An 11569-nucleotide genomic window follows, 5' to 3' on the forward strand; every position below is an offset into this window, starting at 1 on the left:
CTCACGCCAAAGTCCCCGAGAGCACACAGAACCCTCTGTACACTGAGACACTCCAACCTGTCCTCTTAGGGTGGGTTGAGGAGGAATGGTGGTCCTGCCCCTCACCCTACAGGGGGTTCCTGAGGTGAATCTCACCCTCTCAATCTGTCCCAGTGATATGCAACTTCCAGGATCCTGGACGGAGAGTGCGGGGCTTTGTGGGGCTCTCTGAGCTGGTATCTGGAAGGACTCAAGATCCCAACTGTCTTGGAGCCATACTGTGGTTTCTCCATAGCCCTGGGGTCAAAGGTCAGAGTTCAGGGACTTAGGTTAGAGTACAAGCTTCTTGTGGGCAGGAAGGATGTTTTGTGATTCTGCTTTACTTGCCCAAGCATTCAGGATAATGCATTGTGCCTAATGGGTACTCAATAAATATCATTCCATTCCGTTGGAGAGTGAACTATAGATAAAGCTAATATATTCCTGCTGTCATGGGGTTCCTCTAGACTGTAAGCTCACCTTCATTGTGGGCAGGGAATCTATCTATTAACTCTATTATATTGTACTCTCCCGGGTGCTTAGTGTGGTGCTTTGCACATGGTAAGTGCTCAATAAATACAATTGATTGATTGATTGATTGAAGGTTCATGCATATGTTGGCCATTTCAGTGAGAAATGCTTCCTCCCTGGAGGATAAATCCAGTGACAGGGTGACTTCATCTCTCGTTTGCTTAAATCATAGCAGCCTCGACGTGAAGAAGACTGGAACATCATCGACTGTTTCACCGACCTTCCCAATTCAGGAAATGCTCACCTTGAGATGAAAGCATGACACCCTAATTAGACCCTTTGAATCTCTAAACGATACTTTTCTCTTTGGAATATTTTTGGGAAGCAATCTGGGGGATGTCTACATTGTGCCCAGATCCTTGTAAGTCATAAAGCAGACATACCCTTTCAAAGGTTAGGTTTCAACAGAGCAGAGAGTTTATTGACAATATAGTAAACTGGACTAGGATAGACCTGTACCTTAGATAATTAAGCCCCCCACTCCCCAAACTAGATGATTTGGAATAAATATCTACATTGATCCAATTGACCAGATAATTATCCAATTTTTTACCTGGCCTCTTTAAGCATGGGAAGGAGTTTAAAATATTGCATTTCAGTTCATTTAGTACCTATGGAAAGTAGGAGCAGAAAATCCCCCGTGAGTCTCAGAAAATTTCTATGGAGTATGTGCATTTCCCTTTCAGTGGTATATGTTAAGCATTTACTGTGTGCCAAGCATTATACTAAGCTCTGGGGTAAATACAAGCAGCCAGGTTCGACATAGTCCCAGTCTCATATGGGGTTCACAGACTCAGCAGGAGGGAGTAGGATTTAATTTCCATTTTATAGATAAAGTAATTGAGGCACAGAGAAGTTAAATGACTTGTCCAAGGTCACACAGCAGACAAGTGGGATTAGAACCCCAGCTCTCCTGACTCCCAAACCCATGCTCTTTCCACTAGGCCATACTGTTTTCTCGAGTAGTAGTGATAGCATTTATCATGTACTTCCTATGCGCACAAGACCATCGGGTTGGCCACAGTTCTTGTCCCCCGGGGGCTCTAAGTCTAAGTAGGAGGGAGAACAGGTATGAATCCCCATTTAATTGACAGATGAGGAAATTGAGACACAGAGAAATTAAGTGACTTGACCAAGATCATGCAGAGAATAAATGGTGGAGTCAATCAATCAATCAATCAATCAATAAATGATATTTATTGAATGCTTACTATGTACAGAGCACTATACTAAACACTTGGGAGAATACAATATAACAGTGTAAGCAGGCACATTCCCTGTCCACAATGAGTTTACAGTCTAGAGACAGGAGTAGAATCCAGATCCTCTGATTTCCGGGCCTGTGCTCTTTCCATTAGGACACTCAACTTTCCTATGTTTCAGAGTTTCCTAGGCCTAAAGTGGATTTTTCCCCAATTTATCCTGATAATTGCACAATTCATCATTTTACTCTGTGCTGGTAGATCCGGCCTTAGGGTAACGCTTGGAGGTCCAAGAATTACTGATGCTGCCAAGTATTGATAATCGATCAGCATAGCAGTACTGCTATGATTTTCCTGCCTCTTGGAGATCACTGTAAGCTCTTGTGGGCAGGAAAAATGTCTACCAAATCTGTTGTACTGTGCTCTCCCAAGAGTGCACAGTAAGCACGCAATAAATACCATCAATTTGATTTTAGTTTGGTCACTCTCTGGTACCCTGAGTGTCCAGGTGGGAAAGCAAAGCTAAGAATCGCCACAGTTATCTTGGTAATTTGGGCAGGTTTCCTCCTTTGAATGATGAGAGTTATAAAGCACTTACCATGTGATAAGCATTTTGGTTAGTGATGAGCTTGGTGCCAGATAATGATAGTAGAAACAGCCCCTGCCTTCATGGGCTTATGATCTAAAAGGCAGGCAGAGGTGCTTATCTTTTCCCCATTGTACAGTTCAAGGAAACTTAGGCCCAAGGAGGTTAAGTTATCTATTTTAATTATTAAGTTATTTATTTGTTATTTATTTTATTGGTTCATATTTATTCTATTTATTTTATTTTGTTAATATGTTTTGTTTTGTTCTCTGTCCCCCCCTTCTAGACTGTGAGCCCGCTGTTGGGTAGGGACCGTCTCTATATGTTGCCAACTTGTACTTCCCAAGTGCTTATTACAGTGCTCTGCACACAGTAAGCGCTCAATAAATACGATTGAATGAATGAAAAGTGACTTGCTCAAGGTCACACATGAGGCAGGTGGCAGAGCTAGGACTGGAACCCATATCTCCTGACTCCAAGTCCCATGCTCTGTCTACTAGGCCATGCTGCCTTTTTTATAATATTTGTTAAGGGCTTACTGTATGTCAAGCACTCTTCTACGTACTGAGCTATTTACAGGATAATCAGGTTGGACACAGTCAGTCTCACAAGGAGCTCAGCATTTAAATCAGAGGGAGGAGGATTTAATCACCATTTCACAGATGAGGTGGCCAAGGCACAGAAAAGTTAAGTGACTTGCCCAAGGACACACATCAGGCAGGTGGCAGGGCTGGGATTAGAACCCAGGTCCTCTAACTCCCAGGCCTATGTGCTTTCCATTAGGCTATCCTGCTTTCCTAACTTTGCTTGAGTTACCTGGATAACGAAGAGGAAAAATGGTTTTGCTTCCATTCCCTGCTTCACTTTGCTAGAGTAACATAGCATATGGGACACATGACTCTTCTAGACTGTGAGCCCACTGTTGGGTAGGGACCGTCTCTATATGCTTCCAACTTGTACTTCCCAAGCGCTTAGTACAGTGCTCTGCACACAGTTAGCGCTCAATAAATACGATTGAATGAATGAATGAATGAATGACTCATAGGGATTGTGAACTCTTCCCTTAAGATCTTGTGGACAACTATTTCATCTACCAAATCCATTTTTATATTTTCCTGATCAACCAATAATAATAATAATAATAATAATAATAATAGCATTTGTTAAGTGCTTACTATGTACCAAGCACTGTTCTAAGTGCTGGGGGATACAAAGTAATCAGGTTGTCCCACATGGGGCTCACAGTCTTAATCCCCGTTTTACAGATGAGGTAACTGAGGCCCAGAGAAGTGAAGTGACTTGCCCAAAGTCACACAGCTGACAAGTGGCGGAGCCGGGATTAAAGCCCATGACCTCTGACTCCCAAACCTGTGTTCTTTCCACTGAGCCACGCTGCTTCTAGCTATTGTTTGAGCAGAGCAGTGTGCCAAGCCCTTGGGGGAGTATGGTACAACAGAATTGGTATACGGGATATCTGGTCACCAGGAGTTTACAGTCTAAAGGAGGATACAGAAATTAATATAAATAAATCAATTAAGGATACATACACAAGTCCCGCAGGGCTGAGGGTGGGGTGAATACCAAGCGCTTAGTACAATGTTCCGCACACAGTATGTGCTCAGGAATCTGGAGTGGAAGGATGAGAAGAGAGCGGAGGACTTCTGCTCAAATTCCACCCACCAGGTCTTTCCACTGGGGAAGAAATCTCAGGTGATTGTGTGTGTCTGTCTCTGTGCCCAACACAGGACGCCCTCCTCCGCTCCACCCCACCCAGGCATTGACTCCAGTTATGGGGAAAAGGTCCAGGGATCTTCAGTTTCAAGGACATCGACTTCCTCAATCAGGGTGGCCCAGGAAGTGGAGCCAAAAGTAGAGTCATTAACGGCGACTCAACGTTTCGCCAATCCAGGTGAGCGGGTCACACTTCAACACCGGTGGGCAAGGTCTCCGGGAGGGGACGGGGTTCACCGTGCTGAGGGTTCTGGGAAAGAATCTTGCTGAGAAATGTTAAGGTCGTGACGGTCGTAAATCCAGGCACTGCCAAGTGTGGGCGGGGGGAGGAGATCAGTGACCTTAGCCTAGTGAACTAGGAAAAATGGCTTCATTCACTTTCCTACCTGCTGGGCCAATGAAAGGATGGGATTTCATCAGTAGAGCAACACGCTTCGCCAACAGCGAAAAACAATATGTCAAGCCATCATCTGCTCTGTACCTCGCACTCTGGCCCTCTCTGTTATACCTGAAAACTTCACTATCATGCCACGAATTTCCAAAGCCCTCCTGCGCCCTCATTCCTGCCCCAAGCAGCTCTTCAGAAGCAGCACAGCCCAATGGATAGAGCACAGGCTTGGGAGTCAGGAGGACCTGGGTTCTAATCCTGGCTCTGCCACCTGCCTGCTGTGTGACCTTGGGCAAATCACTTCACTTCTCTGGGCCTCAGTTTCCTCATTAAAATGGGAATTTTACAGAATGTGCCTCCACTGTGGGACAGGGACTGTGTCCAACCCAGTTGCCTTGTATCTACCCCAGTGCTTAGTTCAGTGCCTGGCACATAGTAAATGCTTAACAAATACCACAATTATTATTATTATTATTATTATGCCCCACACTCTTTCCTAGTCCTGTCAGCTTGCTTCCCTGCAGTTCCTCCAAAATGACTCCTGCTTGCCCCAAACTACTAGCCCCTTTACTGCATTCAACCTTACTTGGCCCACTGACTGTGTGCTATACTCATCCCTGCTCCAACCCCTCGCTTCTAGCATGCTCCTGACAGTGACGATTCCCTACTGCTGTGCCCCAAACTCATGTTACAGACCCAGGGTCTCCCTTCTCCCCATCCTGCCCCTTTTACACTTCCTACACAACTGGAGAAGCAGCGTGGCTTAGTGGATAGAGCACAGGCTTGGGAGTCGGAGGTCATGAATTCTAACCCTGGCTCTGCCACTTACCAGCTGGGTGACTTTGGGCAGGTCTCTTAACTTCTCTGTTCCTCAGTTACCTCATCTGGAAAATGGGGATTAAGGCTGTGAGCCCCATGTGGGACAACCTGATTACCTTGTATCTACCCCAGAGCTTAGAATGGTGCTTGGCACATAGTAAGTGCTTTACAAATACCACCATCATCATCCCTTGGCTTCAAATCCCAGCTCCATCACTTGTCTGCTGTGAGACCTTGGGAAAGTCACTTAAATTCTCTGTGCCTCGGTTACCTCATCTTTAAAATGGGGATTAAGACTGAGAGCCTTGTGTGGGACTGGGACTTTGTCCACCTGATTATCTTGCATCTACCCAGTGCTTAGTACAGTGCCTGGTACATAGTAAGCATTTAGCAGATACAATTTTTTAAAAAAACTGGGGTTACCTTAAGGCAATGAAACTGTTTTAGAGTTTCAACAGGTGGATACAGGTTTGAGGGGGTCTAGGTGGGGTTGGAGCATACTTTGGAATTGACATTAGAGGAGTGAAATGTGTGAGCTGGATTGTAGTAAGAGGACAGTGAGATAAGGTAAGAGGGGGCAAAGTGTTTGAGTGCTTTAAAGCTTTTGGTAGGAAGTTTCTGTTTGATGAGGAGGTAGTAGTGTGGCTCAGTGGAAAAGAGCCCGGGCTTTGGAGTCAGAGGTCATGGGTTCAAATCCCGGCTCTGCCAATTGTCAGCTGTGTGACTTTGGTCAAGTCACTTAACTTCTCTGTGCTTCAGTTCCCTCATCTGTAAAAGGGGGATGTAGACTGTGAGCCTCCCATGGGACAACCTGCTCACCTTGTAACCTCCCCAGTGTTTACAACAGTGCTCTGCACATAGTAAATGCTTAATAAATGCCATCATCATCATTAGATGGGAAATCATTTGAGGTTCTTGAGGAGTGGGGAAGCATGAATTGGATCATTTTGTAGGAAACTGATCTGGGCATACTTCATTCTGTATGGACTACAGCAAGGAGAAACAGGAAGCCGGGAGGTCAGCAGGGAGGCTGATGCAGTAATCCGGGTGGGATAAGATAAGTGATAGCAGCTTGGTTGGAGGGGAAAGGGTGGATTTTAGTGGTGTTGTAAAGGTTGAACCAACAGGATGTGGTGACAGATTGAATATGTGGGGGGTTTATGGCATTTATTAAGCACTTACTACATGCAAAGCACTGTTCTAAGCGCTGGAGAGGTTACAAGAGGATCAGGTTGTCCCTCAGGGGGCTCACAGTCTAAATCCCCATTTTACAGATGAGGTAGCTGAGGCACAGAGAAGTTAAGTGACCTGCCCAAAGTCACACAGCTGACAATTGGCGGAGCCAGGGTTGGATAAGAGAGATGAGTCAAGGATAATGCCAAGGTTCAGGGCTTGTGAAACAGGATGGTTGTGGTGCTGTCTACAGTGATGGGAAAGGCACAAGGGAGAACAGGGTTTGGATGGGAAGATAAGGAGTTCTGTTTTGGTCATGTAAAGTTTGAGGTGCTGGTGGAACATCCAAGTAGAGATATCCTGAAGGCAGAAGGAAATACGAGACTGCAGAAAATGAGATAGAACTGGAGATGTTGATTTGGAAATCACTGGCATAGAGATGAATTGTACTTTCCCAAGAGCTTAGTACAGTGCTCTATGCTTAGTAAGTGTTCAATAAATATGAATGACTGACTAAGAGAATGTTGTTGGAAAAGGGAGAGGAGATGCCCAAAGGCACTGGACTCATCAGGGGCAACAGGGGACCCTCTGCAGGGGGAAATCATCTGATTTGCCCAGGGATGAATTGGCTCCTGGGCCAGAGAGGGAACTTGAGTCAGGGACTGATCAGTTACACCTCACCAAACCCTCCCACTTCATTGACTTTACTCCCCATTGGGTCCTGCCTGCCTACTTATGAGAGAATGCTTTATTCCCTATTGATGGTTTTCTTCCCCCGCAGGGTTCTTTCCTGAATTAGTTCTCACCCTCCCTTAATCGCAATCAGCAAGGAACTTGTTGGCCGAATGTGAAAGTTGCTTTTTTCTTAGAAACCACACCATCCCCTCCAGGCCTGGCCTCCAGCATCAAGGTTCAGTCTTCCTGGTTCCAAATTTCGAGTGGATTCTAAAGATACAGATTCACCAGACAGCTCCTACTTCCATTTTTTGTAGTATTTGTTAAGTGCTTACTATACACCAGGCACTGTATTAAGCGCTGGGTTAGATACAATGTTGCCAGGCTGGACATAGTCCCTGTCCCTCGTGGTGCTCACAGCCTTAATTCCCATTAGACAGATGAGAGAACTGAGGCACAGAGAAGTTAAGTGGCTTGCCCAAGGACTCATAGCAGACAAGTGGCAGAGCTGGGATTAGAACCCAGGTCCTCTGATTCCCAGGGCTGTGCTCTTTCCCTTAGGCCATGTTGCTTCTTATCAGGACTTGGTCTCCAGGTGAAAAAAGATGGGTGATAGATTTATGGGATGTGACACAGAGGTCAGGGTGGGTCAGTCTTCCCAAGTGTTATCTGAAAGGCCAGGGAAGGAGGAAAGATGGAAAGCAAGGGGGAGGATGAGACTTGAGTTGGTTCCATTTTGGGATCAGATTATCTGTGTTGGAGCTGGAGAGAGATAGAAAGCTCCTTGAGGGCCGGAATCAATCAATAATAATAATAACAATAATAATAATTATGGTATTTGTTAAGCGCTTACCATGTGTCAAGCACTACTCTAAGTGCTGGCGTAGATACAAGGTAATCAGGTTGTCCCATGTGGGGCTCACAGTCTTAATCCCCATTTTACAGATGAGGTAACTGAGGCACAGAGAAGTTAAGTGACCTGCCCAAAGTCACAAAGCAAACAAGTGGCAGAGCCCGGATTAGAAACCACATCCTCTGATTCCCAAGCACATGCTCCTTTCACTAGGCCATGCTGCTGCTCATATCAATAAATAGTATTCACTGAGCACTTAATCTGTGCAGAGCACTGTGCTAAGCATTTGGGAGAGTAAAATGCAACAGAGTTGGTAAGCCCATTCCCTTTCCACAGTGATCTTACAGCCTAGAGGAGGAGACAGATATTAATAGACATTTAAAAAAATCACGGACATGTACATAAGTGCTGCAGGGCAGAAGGAGGGGTGAATACAGGTTGCAAATTCAAGCACTTAGTAAAGTACTCTGCACACAGTAAGCGCTCAATAAATATGATTGAATAAATGAATGAATGAGTGGGAGAAGAGGAAATGAGGGCCTAGTCAGGGAAGGCTTCTTAGAGGAGATATGCCTTCGATAAGGCTTTGAGAGTGATTTTCTGTTGGATATAATAATCATAATAATAATAATGGCATTTGTTAAGCGCTTACTATGTGCAAAGCACTGTTCTAAGTGCTGGGGTAAATACAGGGTGATCAGGTTGTCCCAGGTGGGGCTCACACTTTTAATCCCCATTTTACAGATGAGGTAACTGAGGCACAGTGACGACCAACGTCACACAGCAGACAAGTGGCAGAGCTGGAATTAGAACCCATGTCCTCTCACTCCCAAGCCTGTGCTCTTTCCACTAAGCCATGCTGCTTTTCTTCTACTTTCATTCAATCGTATTTATTGAGCGCTTACTGTGTGCAGAGCACTGTACTAAGCGCTTGGGAAGTACAAGTTGGCAACATATAGAGACAGTCCCTACCCAACAGGGGGCTCACAGTCTACTTCTTCTGCTGTTACTACTACTACCTCTATTACTACTATTACTACTACTACTTATGAAACAAAATTACTATTACCGCTATTACTACCTCTATTACTATTATTACTACTACTACTTATGAAACAAAAACTGGGTCTCTTTGGGGAAAATCCAATGACAGCACAAATTTCCCAAAATCCACCTGCATCTAAGAGGTAGTACTGGCTGGATTGGTAACCCCACAAATAAAGAGTTGACACAAGCTTTATTTGGTCATAGTTCAGTCCCCAAAGCCCTCAAAGCCCCAGGAGACAGTGAAAGAGACAACACTTCTTTTTTTTTTTTTCCGTGAGATCGCTCCTTTGGATATGCCTGCTTATCCTGGGCTTCCTCCCACATGGTAACCAAAGATGCTGTTATCTCAGGCTAATCTTTCATCGGGCGATCACAGGCTCTGGGGTTGGCTCCGCAGACTCCCCTCAGTGAGCAGGTTAGGGCTGGGGTCTGGCAAAATCAAACCCAAGTCTGAGAGTCAGAAGGATCTGGGTTCTAATCCCGGCTGTGCCACTTGTCTGCTTTGTGACCTTGGACAAGTCACTTAACTTCTCCGTGCCTCAGTTCCCTCATCTGTAAAATGTGGATTAAGACTGTGGGCCTTATGTGGGACAGGGACTGTCTCCAACCCGATTATCTTGTGTCTACCCTAGCACTTAGAACAGTGACGGATACATAGCAAGCGCTTAACAAACAATGCAGTCATTAGTATTACTAACTCTTTGCTGCCCATTAGTTGGGTAGCAGTGATAATAATGGTATTTCTTGAGAGCTATTGAATGCATTACATTGTATCATGTGCTTGGGGAAATTTAACAGAAGCACAAGACACGTTCCCTGTTCACAAGAAGCTTACACTCTATTCAGGAAGGCAGACCTAAAATATTTACAGATAGTGGAACCAGAATAAATAATTGAATGAACACCTGAGAATGCATAAATCCATAGGTGGTGAGAATGAGTATTAATAATACATAGGTGTTGGAGGTGGCTGTTGGGTTAATGCTTCTGAGTACAGAACACTGTACTAAGCCCTCAGTAATGAGCATCAGAATCAATCAATCAGTCCATCAACAAATGGCATTTAATGAGTGCTTACTGTGTGCAGAGCACTGTACTAAGCACTTCAAAGAGTACCATACAACAGAGTAGGGAGACACATTCCCTGCCCACAAGAAGTTACAGTCTAGAGGTGGAGATAGTTGTTAAAATAAATTACAGTTATGTACAGAAATGAAGCAGCATGGCTCAGCGGAAAGAGCCCGGGCTTTGGAGTCAGAGGTCATGGGTTTGAATCCCAGCTCTGCCACATGTCTGCTGTGTGACCTTGGGCAAGTCACTTAACTTCTCTGAGCCTCAGTTACCTCATCTGTAAAATGGGGATTAAGACTGTGAACCCCCCATGGGACAACCTGATCATTTTGTATCCCCCCCAGCGCTTAGAACTGTGCTTTGCACACAGTAAGCGCTTAACAAATGCCAATATTATGATTATGATTATTATTATTATTACAAGTGCTGAGAGAGCTGAGGCATAAGTGCTGAGGGTGGATGAATATCAAATGCCTAAAGGGTAATAATAATAATAATAATAATAATGGCATTTATTAAGCCCTTACTATGTGCAAAGCACTGTTCTAAGCTCTGGGGAGGCTACAAGGAGATCAGGCTGTCCTCCTGATCTCACAGTATTCATCCCCGTTTTACAGATGAGGGAACTGAGGCCCAGAGAAGTAAAGTGACTTGCCCAAAGTCACACAGCTGACAATTGGCAGAGCTGGGATTCGAACCCAGGACCCCTGACTCCATAGCCTGGGCTCTTCCCACTCAGCCACGCTGCTTCTCAGATCTAAAGGCATAGGTGAAGCAGAAGGGAGAAGGAATACCAAAAATGAGGGCTTAGCTGGAGAAAACTTCCCAGAAAGCTTCTGAGAGGAGATCAATTTTAATATGACTTTGAAGGTAGGAAGAGTGGTGAACAGTCAGCTATGAAGAGGGAGAATTCCAGGCCTTCATTCGAGCTGAAACCCTGCAATCCCCACTGATGTTATGCTTGATAATCTCCCTTAGCTTGGTATCACGTCCATTCAGACCCCAAACAGAAAAATCCTCTTCAAATCCTGGGCCCAGGCCAGACAGACTAAATGCCGTCCTTCACTTTTCGGTAATAATTAAGAGAAGCAGTATAGAGCACAATCCTGGGAGTCATAAGGCCATGAGATCTAATCCTGGCTCCGTCACTTGTCTGCTGTGTGACTTTGGGCAAGTCACTTAGCTTCTCTGCACCTCTGTTACTTCATCTGCAAAATGGGGATGAAGACTGTGAACACCATGTGGGACAGGGGCTGTGCCCAACCTGACTAATTTGTACATAACCCAGTGCTTACTACAGTCAATCAATCGTATTTATCGTACAGTGCCTGGTACGTCATAAAGATTATTTCATGGTATCAATTAAGGGACAACTATGTGTCTAAGCACTGGGATAGAAACTGGATGATCGAATCATATTAAGTCCCTGCCCAAATGGGGCTCACATTCTAAACAGGAGAGAGAGCAAGGGCCTT

Source organism: Tachyglossus aculeatus, chromosome 17 (genome assembly GCF_015852505.1).
Source record: "Tachyglossus aculeatus isolate mTacAcu1 chromosome 17, mTacAcu1.pri, whole genome shotgun sequence".
NCBI lineage: Eukaryota > Metazoa > Chordata > Mammalia > Monotremata > Tachyglossidae > Tachyglossus > Tachyglossus aculeatus.